The sequence below is a fragment of the Tachyglossus aculeatus genome, chromosome 18, assembly GCF_015852505.1.
Source record: "Tachyglossus aculeatus isolate mTacAcu1 chromosome 18, mTacAcu1.pri, whole genome shotgun sequence".
Classification (NCBI taxonomy): Eukaryota; Metazoa; Chordata; class Mammalia; order Monotremata; family Tachyglossidae; genus Tachyglossus; species Tachyglossus aculeatus.
This window is the reverse complement of record NC_052083.1, coordinates 36,292,209-36,307,329: the sequence shown is the minus strand read 5'-3', so window position 1 is coordinate 36,307,329 and position 15,121 is coordinate 36,292,209. Positions and strand designations below refer to the sequence as shown.

At 52.4% G+C, this 15,121-nt stretch overlaps 1 protein-coding gene across 5 annotated transcripts in view; it reads right to left on the bottom strand.

The window, feature by feature from the left end:
- Positions 1-15,121, bottom strand: part of ST3GAL3 (ST3 beta-galactoside alpha-2,3-sialyltransferase 3) — a 237,255-nt gene that overhangs the window by 16,814 nt on the left and 205,320 nt on the right. The gene's annotated exons all lie outside the window — the stretch shown is intronic.

Here is a 15,121-nt window from a genome sequence, read left to right as displayed (position 1 = left end):
CTTACGGTGTGCAGAGCACTGTACTAAGCGCTTGGGAAGTACAAGTTGGCAACATATAGAGACATCGCACCTCAGGCCGGCTTCCAGCCCTGGGGAGGTCCCACCTGAGCCTGGAAATGACAATCGGGCCAGCAAACAGGCTCTGGCCTGTGCTGAGCACGGCATCAGGCACTCGATGGAGCAGGGAAGGCAGCCCCCTTGGCTGGACAGAGAGAGAGCCCCGTTTGGCAAGAGGAGGAGGAGGAAGACGAGGAGATAAATCATCATCATCAATCGTATTTATTGAGCGCTTACTATGTGCAGAGCACTGTACTAAGCGCTTGGGAAGTACAAATTGGCAACATATAGAGATAGTCCCTACCCAACATTGGGCTCACAGTCTAAAAGGGGGAGACAGAGAACAAAACCAAACATACTAACAAAATAAAATAAATAGAATAGATTTGTACAAGTAAAATAAATAGAGTAGTAAATATGTACAAACATATACATATATACAGGTGCTGTGTATAATCATCATCATCAATCATATTTATTGAGCGCTTACTGTGTGCAGAGCACTGTACTAAGCGCTTGGGAAGTACAAATTGGCAACATAAATGCCCTATCTGGGCACAGGTCCTGCCCCTGGAGTTCCCATTCATTCATTCAATCATATTTATTGAGTGCTTACAGTGTGCAGAGCACTTTACTGAGCGCTTGGGAAGCGCCTGCTTATATAACAATGAACAGACACGTTCCCTGCCCACAATGAACTTACAGTCTAGAAGGGTCGAGACAGACATGACTATAAATAAATCAATATATTACAGATCCGTACGTAAGTGCTGTGGGGCTGGACAAAGGGAGCAAGTCAGAGTGGTGCAGAAGGGAGTGGGAGAAGAGGAAAGGTCACCAAATGAGCCCTGCGGCCGAAACCAGCCCAGCTCCCCACCCGACGGCCGGGGGGGAGGCGAGGTGCCCACCAGGCGAGCCCGGCTGTAGCGGAAGGATGGGAGGCTGGCTGGTGGCTACCCTTGCCAAGATGGGGCACGAGGAAGGGAAAAGGGACTCATTCGATCTTACTGATTGAGCGCTTACTGAGTGCAGAGCACTCTACTAAGCGCTTGGGAGGTACAAGTAGGCACCATACAGAGACAGTCCCTACCCAACAATGGACTCACAGTCTAGAAGATGGGGAGGGGAGGGAAGGGAAGCTGCAAGATTCCAAGCGGGGCGAACAAAGTCCGGAGGAGACAGGGTATAGGGTTGGGGTAAGATACTGCCAGGTCAAAGACAACCTCATCTGTTGCCCCCCGTGGGACAACCTGATCACCCTGTAACCTCCCCAGCGCTTAGAACAGTGCTTTGCACATAGTAAGCGCTTAATAAATGCCATCATTATTATTATTATTATTATCCCCCCGCCTTACCTCCTTCCCCTCCCCACAGCACCTGTATATATGTATATATGTTTGTGCGTATTTATTACTCTTTTATTTGTACATATTTATTCTATTTATTTTATTTTGTTAATATGTTTTGTTTTGTTCTCTGTCTCCCCCTTCTAGACTGTGAGCCCACTGTTGGGTAGGGACCGTCTCTATATGTTGCCAACTTGTACGTCCCAAGCGCTTAGTACAGTGCTCTGCACACAGTAAGCGCTCAATAAATACGACTGAATGAATGAACGAATGAACACCAGCCCCAACCAGAGGCTGGAGCCTGGGGAGCTCAAGGAGATTAGCTCCACCAGGGTTGAAACACAAAGCTCAGCAAATGGGCGCAAAGCTCGGTGGCAGAGATATGGAGGCGGCCGGAATTTGTGCTCCCTCTCCGGGAAGCTCTCCTTCCTGGCCTTCCAGGCTCATTAGCCCCAGGGACCCAGGCTGGGAGCTGCCCGGCGCCCGTGGGTGTCTGGAGTCAGCCTGGTGCCCGCTGCAGTGTGCCAGGCAAGAGCGCGTGTCTTTTACACCCTTAGTTGCTCCTGCATTCCTGTGGCTGCTATTGGGAAATGAGGGGGGGCCCTTGTGGCCACAGGGACACACTGTATACCAGCAGAAGAAAAAAATAAACAAAACTCCTGAGTTTCAGGGTTTGTTTAATCTGAGATGGCTCACGAGGGTTTCTGCTGAAAGCGGAGCAGCAGGGGGTGGGACCGGCCGACCTGCCGGTCAGCCGTTTGCCAAGCTCCCGCGCTGCACGCCAAATGGGGACTGAGCAACAGCCGGCTGGAGTGGCAGGCAGGCAGCGCTGAGGGGGCCACTGGCCTTGCAGTTTCCAGGCCGGACTCCCGTGAGCCCGCCCACCCCACGGCCCGGGAGGGGAGACCCAGACCATGGCCACCGGAGCGAGTCTGGGGATCGATCCCAAAATGTGAGCTGCCCCCCGTTCACGTGACATGAGTCGTGTCTGCCTCGACGGCAGCTGGACCCTGGCATCCGAGGCCAGGCTTAACAGGATGCCAGCAGCCGAAAGCAACCCTGGCACCCGATCTAATCCAAACGCCACCTGAGTGAAGGGAGTGAAGGGTTGAGGGGGGCGGGCCTGGCCCGGCCACAGCACAGGCTCCTGGCTTGGGGACGCACTGGCCCGAGAGACTTGTTGACAAGGGGCTCCACTCTAACTTCTGCCTCCCATTCCCAGCCCCCCAACTATTTCGTGGTCCACACCAAGAGGAATTTCCGTAATCTGGCTTAGAGAGAGAGCAGCCTGGCCTCCCCAAAGCGAGAATGAAACACAAACTGAGGCAACCTCAGGACACAGATTTCAGGCCGCAGAAACTGGGAAATGCCCCCGCCGTGGAGAGGGCTCCACCGGCTCCCCGGCCCTTGCCGCTCGCCAGCTGACGGGTGGCTCGCTCCCAAAGGCGGCGCTTACGAGTCCTGTTGGAAGCTCTGCTTTCCCAGGGTCCCGGCTGCCATTCAACACAATTACCCACTGAGTTACCGTAAGTCGACGAGTTCGTTTTCGGATTCTTTAAGGACACACACACCCCTAAACAGACGCCCACGCGTGCTTGAAAAAAGAGGGAAGGAAAACTCTGAAACTGGGAAAAGGAAATGGTCCAGGACAATCTTACTCCAGCAGAGCTCTAGGCATGGCCTGGAGTCACCGGAAGCTAGAACCAAACCTCTCCAAGCGGACAAGCAGTCTCCAGGCCCTCAGAGGGATACAGCACGAAAAGCAGCAAAGCCTAGTGGCTAGAACACGGGCCTGGGCATCAGAAGGACCTGGGTTCTAATCCCAGTTCCTTCACTCGTCTCCTGTGTGACTTGGGCAAAGTCACTTAAACTCTCTGTGCCTTGGTTAGCTCATCTGTAAAATGGGGATTAAGGCTCTGAGCCCCACGTGGGCCAGGGACTATGTCCTCCCCGATTACCTTGTATCTACCCGGTGCTTACTACAGCGCCTGGCACAAAGCAAGTGTTTAATAAATACCACAAAAACAAAACAACGAAACAGACACCCCAGGGAGGCACAAAGAGGCAGCGGAAAGAGCTTGTGGAAAGGGCACAGGACTGGGAGTCAGGAAAGCACATGGGATTGGGAGAACCGGATTCTAATCCCAGTTCCGCCACCGGTCTGCTGTGTGGCCTTGGGCAAGTCACTGCACTTCTCTGGGCCTCAATTCCCTCTTTGTAAAATGGGGCCAAGATACCCACTGTCTCCTCCTGGAGACTGTGAGCCCCAGGTGGGACAGGGTCTGTCTGATCCAACTACCTTCTTCCCATCTCAGTGCTTAGCACATAGGGTGCTAAGAAAGCACTGAAGAAATTCCCTAATAATGATGTTTGCAATTTAGACGTTTGATTTTGGCCCCAACTCCCTGGGGGTGGAGTAATGAGGGAATTTTTCCCATCTGCACAGAATCTACTCGTATTGTTCTGTGGCCCCAAGCATTGGGGCAGGTTGGCCGACTTGGTTTTCCCGCTCTGTCCCCCAGGAGTGCTCAAAAAGGTGGGCCAACATTGCCAGTAATCACTGCCCCTGAGCTCCTTGGGTGGCCAAGTGACTCTGGGTCTTTCCCAGGTTAAGTGGGGCCACGGCGAGGACCTGGCCAGGGTCCCACCCTTAGCCACCATCTCGGTGACAGTATGGAACCGCTTGGGGCTGCTGGGAGGGGCTGGGACCTTTGTCTCAGAAAGCAAACGGCTCCCTGCCTGGTCTTGGGAATTTCCCTCCCGGGACGTGCCACAGTCAATGTGAGGGCATGACAAGGAAATGCCCGGCTGAGGGGATTTGCGGTGCTGAGGTGGATTAGGCAGCCCCGCTGGACAAAGCTTGGGCAGAGGCGCCGAGATTTGAGGCAGCTCAGCGAGCTGACGGACAGACAGGCTTCTGCAAGGAAGACCTGAAGGTCTGCTGCTGCTCCAAAATGTCCCAAGCTGCCAGCCCCCATCCCATCTGGTGGGGTCTGGAGCCAGCTAGACCAGCCTGCTGCGGCCCCACGGTCCACCCACCCGGCATCCCTTCTTGAGGGGGCCCGGGACCCCAACGAGCTGCAAACAAGCCCTCGGCAGCTGCCAAAGGTCAGAGTGCCAACTGTCCTGCCCGACACATTGGAAGGGGCCCGGCCCTCTTCCGGGGCTGTGGGCACCCGAGCCTCTCCCAGAGATCATCATCATCATCATCAATCGTATTTATTGAGCACTTACTGTGTGCAGAGCACTGTACTAAGCGCTTGGGAAGTACAAGATCAGCAGGCCCCCAGCCCCCACGCACCCGCTCCTGCTCTTCCTCTCCCTGCCTCAGGCAGGCCTCTTCTTGGCAAAGCTTCTCATGAGCTCAAGGTGTTTGCAAACTTCTCCTCGGAAAATAACGGTGTTAAATGAGGATTCTTGGAATCTAGCGGAGGTGAAAGCGTGGGATGCCAGCATGCCGCTGGCACGTGCCCTCAACAGTGCCCGTGGCAAGGAAAATTGGAAATTTCTGCGGGCACGCTGCCTGCTGGGTTTCCCTTCTGGTCCTCCTCCCTCCACTTTCTGCTGCTGCTGAGGGCAGCAGGGCCCCAGGAGGCCGCTCCGCTCTGCTTTCTGGGGCCCAAAGACGGTGGGAGTCAATGGGCCTGGCTCTGGGAGGGCAGTGGTCCTGGGAGATGGTCTGTCTTGGAGTACAGGTGTGCCAGGATTTCCCTCCCACCCCGACATCGAGCGAGGAGAACCACTTCCCACCCTGCTTGGCTGCCTCCCTCCACCCGCCCTGGGCAGTGGGTGCCAACTCGGAGGCCGAGAGAGCGTGGCGGCTCCTCGGGACCATTGCCAAGCCAGGCAGTAAGGAAGATAGATAGATGCAACGAAAGGCAGGGCAGACGGCCACCTCAGTCAGCATTTCCTCCAGTGGGCGGTGGCGGACATAGATCAAACCCCCGTCCTGGGGCTCTCAGGCTCTTGCCAGATGCTCAGACGGTCTGAACTCTGTGAGTAATCCGCGTGGCTCGCCAAGGAATACACGGCTTTCAGGCATAAATCGCCCAATCTCGGTTCCTTTCTGAATTTACATCTGTCAGCGTGATACTGCTCAAGATGACTGAAGCCTGGATCCCATTAGCAACCATCCATCTTGGATAAATATTGACCCTTTGGTCTTTGTGTGATGCAAGTGCATTCAGTTTTCTGTCTGTCAGGACAAGGAGTCTCTCCTTTCTGCTAGAAGCGGGGTCTGGGGTGGGGCTGGGGAGGAAGAGGGCAAGAACTCCAGGGAAAACATTAAACTCTGAAGGCGACGTGCTAAGCGATGGCTTTCCACAGCTTGTGGTCCAGACTGCACTTTGCCCTTCTATCCTGGTGATCCCCTTGCAGGGGTATGAGAACTGCTTCCCCCCAGAAAACTCACGAGGAGACCGATCGAGGCACCGGGTAGCCCTGGCCAAGCTCAAGCACCAAGTCCCAGGGAAAGCTGGACTTTGGCGAGAGACAAGCAACCGCGGTCAGGGCTTTAGCCGGACCCAGAAACTCCATCAAGAGCATCGCTGCTCTCAGAGAAAGCCCTTTTCGGAGGGCAGCCCATCCTCCAGCTGATCATGGGAACTCCCCATTGAATCAAGTGGCCTGTAGGGACAGGGATTGCCTAGAGCTGGACTGTCAGGGAAAACCCCACTGCTGGGAACATTCCCCATGACAACTGAATCACTGGCGGATAAGACAGTGAAACTCTCTCTCACATGCGCGCGCGAGCTCTCTCTCTCTCACATGCGCTCTCTCTCTCTCTCTCCCCCCGCCCCCCCAATCACCGGAGATGGCACCACCAACCTTCCTGTCTCTCAAACTCAAAACCCTGGCATTATCCTTGACTCCTCTTTCTTATTCAACCGACATATTCAATTCATCACTAAATCCTGTTAGTCCCACCTTCACAACATCACTAAAATACGCCCTTTCCTCTCCATCCAAACTGCTACCATGTTAATACAATCGCTCATCCTATCCTGCCTGGATTACTGCATCAGCCTCCTTGTTGACCTCTCAGCCTCTTACCTCTCCCCACTCCAGTCCATACTTCGCTGCTGATCGGATCATTTTTCTACAAAAACGTTCAGGATGTTTCCCCACTCCTCAAAAAACTCCAATAGTTGCCCATCCACCCGGCATCAAACAAAAACTCCTTATCATTGGCTTTAAGGACTCCACCCTTCCCCCTCCTACCTCACCTTACTACTCTCCTACAACCCAGCCCGCACACTTCGCTCCTCTACTGCTAACCTTCTCACTGTGCCTAGATCTCGCCTTTCTCGTTGCCGACCCCTGGCCCACGTCCTGCCTCTCGCCTGGAATGTCCTCCGGCCTCAAATCTGACAGACAGTTACTCTCTCCCCCTTCAAAGCCTTAGCGTTTAGAACAGTGCCAGTGCTTAGAACAGTGCTTTGCACATAGTAAGCGCTTAATAAATGCCATCATTATTATTTCTGAAGGCACAGCTCCTCCAGGAGGCCTTCCCTGACTAAGCTTCCCCTTTGCCCTTCTCCCACTCTTTTCTGCATCACTCTTTCTCCCTTTATTCATCTCCCCACCCAATATCTGTAATTTATTTATTTATGTTAATGTTTGTTTCCCCTTATAGACTGTAAGGTTGTTTTGGGCAGGGAATGTGTCTGTTTCTTGTTTCATTGTACTCTCCCAAGCGCTTAGTACAGTGCTCTGCATACGGTAATCACTCAATAAATATGATTAAATGAATATGAATATGAATATATATGAATATATATGTATATATATATATATATATATATATATATGAATAAGGTGTATATATACACCTTATTATGAAGGACCTGATGTAGCAAGGCAAATTCCAGGTTTCTCTGGCACATACAGGGAGAACCTGGAACCCAGCCAGGGGGAAGCTTGTGTGGGCACTTGGGTAGGGACTGTCTCTATATGTTGCCAACTTGTATTTCCCAAGTGCTTAGTACAGTGCTCTGCACACAGTAAGCGCTCAATAAATACGATTGACTGATTGATTGGGCTGGAAGGCCACGTGGAGCCTCAGGAGGGGGGTTTGATCTATGTCCATCCCCTAGTTTTGGAGCGCCCCTGGGGGAAAGTGCCCTGTGGAGATAACCTAGTGAGAAGCAAGTCAAGTCTAGACACACACACTGGGAGCTAGGGCGATTCAGGTGATTGCTTCTCTCCCCCAATTGTTCATTTCCTGTCAAGCAGACACGCAGGTACCTGCTGACTCAACTTGTTCTACAATTATTGGGATAATTGATGCGAATGGAAGGCAAAGGTCACCAAAGGAAACAGTGCCTCTGCCCGGTGGCTTCAGGGGCTCTGGGCCCTTGCCGAATCTCCCTGGCCGGAGGGCCCTTCCACAGGTGACTTCGCTTTGGTTTCCTATCTCTGCTTCCCACGAATTGAGGGTGCTCCTGAAGCTGTAGGGGTGGGATAGGGCCAGACCTCCTCATTTCTTTCCCATGTGTCTGTGGTCGGACAACCACTTTTAGCAAGCAAGCTCCAAGTGGGGACGGTCCAGGGCTGGGTTTGAATAACACCTCCCATACCTCTCCCAAGGGCCTAGTACAGTGCTAAGCAGTTGGCCCTGCCCACAAATAGCCATCGTAATAACAACGGTAATAGTAACGATAACCCTGAGCGGGAATGGGAGTCATCTCTCTGCCTCTTGTCTTTGGGCAAGGGGTTTCTGTGCTCAGTTCCTATAAACCTCGGCCCCGAGGCAGTCAGAGGCCAGGAGAGCAGGCAAAACCCAGAAGTCAAGGCCCCGAAGCCTTAACCCAGCAGCCTGGCTCCCTCTCAGGTGGTGAGCCTGGCGTGACTATACATTGTCTCCTGGCAAGGTGTTAAAAGGCAGAGGATCAAGCTGAAGATAAGGACACTCCCAACCTGAAGAGCAACATCTTGCATTTCGTCAGTAATTACATTCGACCAGGCTTTTTTTCCTTAGGTCTTCCAGGATGGCCTGGATGGGAGTGTCCCAGCTGAGAATCCAGGGTGTCAGTGAGGGTGAGTCTCCCTTTTTGGGTGGAAGGAACTGGGAACAGTGGGGTGTGATGGGGTAGGGTGGGGTGGGGAGGGAGCGGGCTGTAGAGGAAAGTGGGATTGGGAGAAGTGAGGGAATGGCCATTTCCTCTCTATCTCTCTCATCTCTATCATCTAACTACCTATCTTTCTATCTCTCATCTCTCTCTCACCTATCTATCTACCTATCTTTCTCTCTCATAAGAAGTAGGAAAGAGTAAACATTCAAATCAACACACTTTCCATCTCCCCGAGGGCAAGGAACAAGGAACTAGAAGGAGAATTAGAAGACAAGTTGAGGCAATGGCACTTACACTTCAAAAAGACTGAATAATTTTTTTTTTCCAAGTGCTTCTCTCCTTGCAAAGAGGAGACCATGACTCCTTTTGAAGAGATTCCAGAGCGGGTGCTGAATCTCCTTCAACAGCCGGGAGTCTTCACAAATGTCTGGGAGAGCCCTCTGGATGCTCTACGTCCTCTTTAGGGCCCAAAGTGTCTTTTTGCGGCATTTGCCTCCCAAATAAATCAGGCAGGGTCAGATCCACCTTGCCCACGGGGTGTAGTAGAAGTCTTGGTGGTCTGGCAGCTTCAGTGGAGCTTGGGGATTAGAGTGGCTTTAGACAGCAAGGTGGTGAAAACAGAAAAGGAGAGCGGAGTTGACTGGAGGTGCAGGAAGCTAGCAAACGGAGCAGGGCGAGGAACCGCGAGGAAAAGCTCCAGAGCGTTACTGGTCCAATTGGAAGAGAGGCTTAAGCAGCCATACAGATGTAGGCGAAGATGCTACCTAAGGGGGAGGTGGAGAGATTCACTCCTGCCTCCCAGCCTCCAACCCTTAACCAAAGACTTGCAGGGGCCAGCTTGGATTTGGGTCTGTTGTGTTCTTTTTATGGTTTTTGCTAAGTGCTTACTATGTGCCAGACCCTGTACTAAGTACTGGGGTAGATACAAGATATTCAGATTGGACACAGTCCCTGTCTGATATGGAGCTCACAGTCTTAATCCCCATTTTACAGATGAGGCAGCTGTGGCACAGAGAAGTTAAATGACTTGCTCAAGGTCACACAGCAGACAAGTGGTGGTGCCGGGATAAGAAGCCAGGTCCTCTCTCTATCCACTAAGCCAAGCTGCCTTCTCCACTGTTTGCTCACTAGAGGTTCTGAACGCCTTGCTGAGCCCTGGCATTAAGATTGCTGTGCTCCATCTGGCTTCTTGGGCTTCTTCTTCTTCCACTTCCACAGCAGGCAGTGCAAAGAACAGGAAAATGCCACCCTCAGGACCCAAGGGGCAGCCAGCCCCCACATGAAGCTTCCCCCCACTGCCTTCTCCAGCCTGAGCTGGATAGGGGTTCTATCGCTAAACTTTACTCCCCGCAAACGAGGAGTGTGAGAAATGAAACACGGATGATTTTGAAATCTGACTTTCCACCCCCTAACCTCTCTCTCCTGCTCTGCGGCCTTGCATTTTGTCCTCCCTTCAGGACATCTCCTGCTGGTTGTCCCACAACCTCAAACTTAACATGTCCATAACAGAACTCCCACCCAGTCCTCCCCGACTCTTTCCTATTACTGAAGACAACATCAACACCTATCTCACAAGCCTATAAGCGTGGCATTATCCTCGACTCAGCTCTCACTCAACCTGCATATTTGGGTTTCTACCAAATCCTGTCCATTCTTCCTTTGTAACATCCCTAGAATCTGCCATTTCCTCTCCATCAAAACTGCTATCACTTTGATCCAAGCACTTAACATACCCTGCCTTGATTACCGCATCAGTTTCCTCCTGACTGTGTTCAGTCACTGCCAACTACTGCAGTTGGCAGTAGTTTCCTCTTCCCCTCCCCATCCCCCCCGCCCTACCTCCTTCCCCTCTCTACAGCACCTGTATATATGTTTGTACAGATTTATTACTCTATTTATTCTACCTGTACATATTTACTATTCTATTTATTTTGTTAATATGTTTTGCTTTGTTGTCTGTCTCCCCCTTCTAGACTGTAAGCCCGCTGTTGGGTAAGGACCGTCTCTATATGTTGCCAACTTGTACTTCCCAAGCACTTAGTACAGTGCTCTGCACACAGTGAGCGCTCAAGAAATGCGATTGAATGAATGAATGAATACTGTTTGTTTGCCTGGTGGCCAAGGGCTCGTCTCCCCAGTCTAAACAGCTGCCTCCATCCAGAGATGTGAGATCAGGGGCAGGGGGCTAGTTTTCTTGGGAATTAGCAATCTCGCGCCAGCCAAGGTTTAATAGCCCGGCTGCCTTGGAAGGGGCCACAGTGCCAAAGTCCAGCCTGGCCTTTGCCACCATCACTCAATCATTCAATTGTATTTATTGAGCGCTTACTGTGTGCAGAGCACTGTACTAAGCGCTTGGAGGAGTACAATACAATAAGCATGCATAATTGCCTGATCACTGTGAGGACCCAGAATGGGGGAGGAACAGTGCTCCAAGGGCACAGACAGTGAGTGGGATTGGGACCTTTTCTGCCTCACTCTCCTTCCCCCATCCAACCATGCACAAAAGTTTGCTCAGGAATCTCGTGGCGTGGAAAGTTGAACTCTCACCTGGGGTTGGACGGGAGAACCCACCCCACCTCACCCCACCACCTGCTATACACAAAGGTGTGCATGTGCACGCACACACACACACAAGCATATACAATTTTATTCCTTCCCCTCGTAGCCCAGGAAGCACAGGCTAAGGGGCACTGCTCCTCTGACTTCGCCTGATTCTCTGTTACTCCAGACAGCTGGAAGCACTGGACATGGCCCTGAGAGAGGGATCCTGAAAACTGGGAGGCCCGGCCCTGGCCCAGAGAGCACGGAATTTCATTCCAACTGGAATCGAGGAATTCTGGGTAGAATATTTGCTGCACGCACCCAAGAGTCACATTCTTGGCATTTTTCATCTGGGAGGAGCTGCTGCTGTTCTCCAGCCAAGGGAAAGGGGCAAGTGACTCGAGCAAGGGATGGGAGAGGTCCGAAATGCCATCTTGCTCCTTTCTCTCAGAGGGGAAGGCATTCGGAGGAGTGAGATGGATAGAAGGAAGTTTCAGCTCCGGTCCGCCAGTGCCCCTTGGTCCTCGCTGCTGGTGCTCTCTGAGAGCGAGGTGTATCCTTCTAGCAAGCCTCCAGACTGGTCTCCTCTTGTTCGAGGAATGCACAGGGATAAGGCTTGGGACATGGCTAGTGTCCAAGCCTGTGAGTATGGAAGAAAAGATACGTCGGTATGATTGCCACTCCACCCAATGTGGCATCCGGGGAGAGACTGTCCTTTGCTGCCTCCCGTCTTTCTCCAGTTCAGTCCATACTTCACTTGCCTGGATCATTTTTCTACAGAAACGTCCAGTCCATGTTTCCCCACTCCTCACGAAAATCCAGTGGTTGCCCATCCACCTCCACATCAAACAGAAGCTCCTTGCCATCAGCTTTAAAGCACTCAATCACTTGCTCCTTCCTACCTTACCCTGCTGCTCCCCCCACTACAACCGGCCTTGCTCTTGTAATGCTAACCTTCTCACTGTACCTCAATCTCATCTATCTCACTGCTGACCTCTCACCCTCATCCTGCCTCTGGCCTGGAACGCCCTTCCTCTTCATATCTGACAGGTGATTACTCTCCCCACCTTCAAAGCCTTCCCTGACTAAGCTCTCATTTCCTCTTCTCCCACTCCCTTCTGCATCAGCCCTGTCTTTTGATTTGCTCCCTTTTTTCATCTCTCCCTCAAACCCCTCAGCTCTTAAGTACGTATCCAAAACTTCTTTATTTATATTAATGTCTTTCTCCTCCTCTAGACTGTAAGCTCATTGTGGGGGAGGGAATGTGCCTACCAACTCTATTATACTGCTATATTGTACTCTCCCAAGCACTTAGTACAGTGCTCTCTCCACCAATGAAGTGCTCAATAAATATGATTAATTGATTGATTGACATTGCCACGCAGGTCTTTGGGACAATCAGAATCAAATCAGAGGTCTTCCCCTCACCGACAGCTTTTTAAGCACACCCCCACTTCTCATATTCCTTAAAATCAAGTACCTCTGGCAGATCTTTTCTGCTGTGACTTCCCCAGGTCAGCCAGAAGCTGTTTGCTTCAGCCCTTGTGGACTCAGGTGCGTAAGCATGAGCTCACAAGGGTTCCCTCATAGGGAGCTCTGTACTGCTCCTGCTCTTTGCCACCAGCCGGCCTGGCCTCCAAGGGGTGCCATGGGACTCCCCAGGATTGCCGGGAGCCAGGGGTTGGGGTGGTACGGGGCAGAGGGCGGGCAGAGTTTAGGGCTGACATTGTGCTCCCAGGGCAGGCCCTGGGAGGGATCCTGGGAAGGGCTAGTGGTAACTGGCTCCACAACAGACTGGCACGTAATGGTGGATTTGCTCAACAAAGATTCAGGACCAATGTGGGCATTTATCCCAGAAAAAAGCCCACCCCAGCTGGGACCACTGACCCATGGCTTCTCCAGGAGCCTATCTCCTCTGTTTACAAGAGCAGAGGCAGTGGTGACCGTAAGGGGCTGAGGCACCAAAGGAGACAATGACTTGCCCCAGTTATTGTTCTCTGTTGTACTGCATATCTGCCCGCCCCCCCCACCCCCACCCCCTTGGTGGAGTGGGGTTCGCCACGGAACGCCCCTCCAAGGAACCATCCCCCCTTCCTCTCAGGCACTTCTTCCCCAGCTCCGTGCAGGACCCAAGGAGTATGGTTCTGGCCTTGGGGAGGGACTCTCGCTCTGCCCCAGGGGCATCCTTGGAAAGCTGAGGATAACCAAGAGCCAGAGGCAGCGCATCAGCGGGGAGTGACATGGGAGACGAGAAAGAAACTGGTCCCACTGGTTCCCGCTGCAAAGAATGCGAGCCCTGGGGGACTGTGAACACCTCAGTCCTGGAGGTCTCCCAATTTCTTCTTAGCGTTCTCCCCCCTAGCCCTTATGTCACTCATGCTGGGAGCGGTGACTCATTCCCCTTTCCCTAAACAAGGTGCTTCCTCTTGAGTGAGAGGGAAAACAGTTCTTCAGCCCTAGGTTGGAGGCTGCTTCTTCCCAAGACTCCTGGGTTCTCCAAACTTGGAGGATGAGTTCCCTGGCTGCTCTTGGGCCCTTTGGTACATTTCTGACAGGGCCGGGCGGGCAACAAGCTCCTAGATGCTGGGGTTAAGTGACCCTCTAGGAAAGGATGAACCCAGGCACATGGGGGCCAACGATGGAATACCAATGGTAGGAGGTTGCTTAAAATGGGGACAGATGGTTCGAAGCTCAGCAGAATGCCTCTCCAACCCTTCCCTCAAATCAAATCCAGCAAAACCTTCATGGTCTCTCCCCTAAAAGCCCCAGATCTTATTATTATTATTGATAATAATAATAATAATAATAACAACAACAACAATAATAATAATGATGGCATTAAGTGCTTACTCTGTGCCAAGCACCTCCCCCGGCTAAGGGCCAGGAATGGCTTGGCAGACTATCGCAGCTCCGGCCAAGATTCAGTGAGGTCCCACTGTGATCCCGGCCCACTGAAGGAGCTTTTCTTCCCAAGGAGGGGAACTAAGGAGTCCAGAAACCAGGATTCCAAATCACTGGGGAGGCCATGGCTCACGTGCCCTGGCTTCTTCACCACAACCCACCAGATGTTCAGAGAAAGGAAGGTACGCAGAGAGGGGAATTTGTTCAGGCACGCCGGGAGATGTGCAAGGAAGCAGCCCAGAATAAGCCCTGACATCTCCCTAAAGGAGAGGCTGGTTGCGTGCAATTCTCCACCAACACACAAGGCTCGGTGTTTGGCACTGTGTCATTTCCTCTTCACCCTCTGAAATCAGAGATCGCTGATGGCTCAGAAAGGACAGCTGTTCTCCGATGTGGCCATATGGCTGCCAACGGGCACCTTGGTGGTCAGGGCAAGCCAGACGGGTGCCTGCCACCAAGCCTGACTTCTTGTCCCCGCCAGATCCCTAACCCACCCAGGATCACTCTTCTCGGGGCCTGGATCCCAAGAATGTACCAGCTACATCCATTTCCTCTGCCTTGCGAGCTCCCTGCCGTTCTAGGTGAACGCAGCCCAGGCTCATTTTTCCAGAATGATGAGTCACTCTGGGGTCTTCAAGGGGAGTCCTTCAGAGAGCCAGCCTGCTCCCCCGTCCCGTGTCTGGAGAAAGCTTCTCTGTCACTTAAGGCGAACATTTCGAGGAAGTACGATATCCACCATATCCCAGTCCTAGAAAAATCATTCCTCCAGCACCTGCTCATCAGGCGCATTTCAATGTGAGCCCACTGTTGGGTAGGGACCGTCTCTATATGTTGCCAACTTGTACTTCCCAAGAGCTTAGTACAGTGCTCTGCACACAGTAAGCGCTCAATAAATACGATTGATCCAATAAACCCGTTCGTTTCTATGCCGTAGCTTGTACCCTATAAACATTCCCCTCTCCAATTGACCTCTGTCAGGTTACAAAGTAAAGATGAGAGTGTATCACCCCAGGGGGCGAGGAGTTGGAGGGCTGGGGGGTGGGGGGGCTGCATCTCCATCTACAGAACCCAGGGACCTAGGAAACCATCCCCTGACCTAGAGTTGCCCCTGGGGTTAGTCTGGATTTTTCCACATTACTGTGCTCCTTCTGCGTCATTCCCTCATAATAATGTAGCCCTGCTACTCCTAGGGTTTCCAGCTCA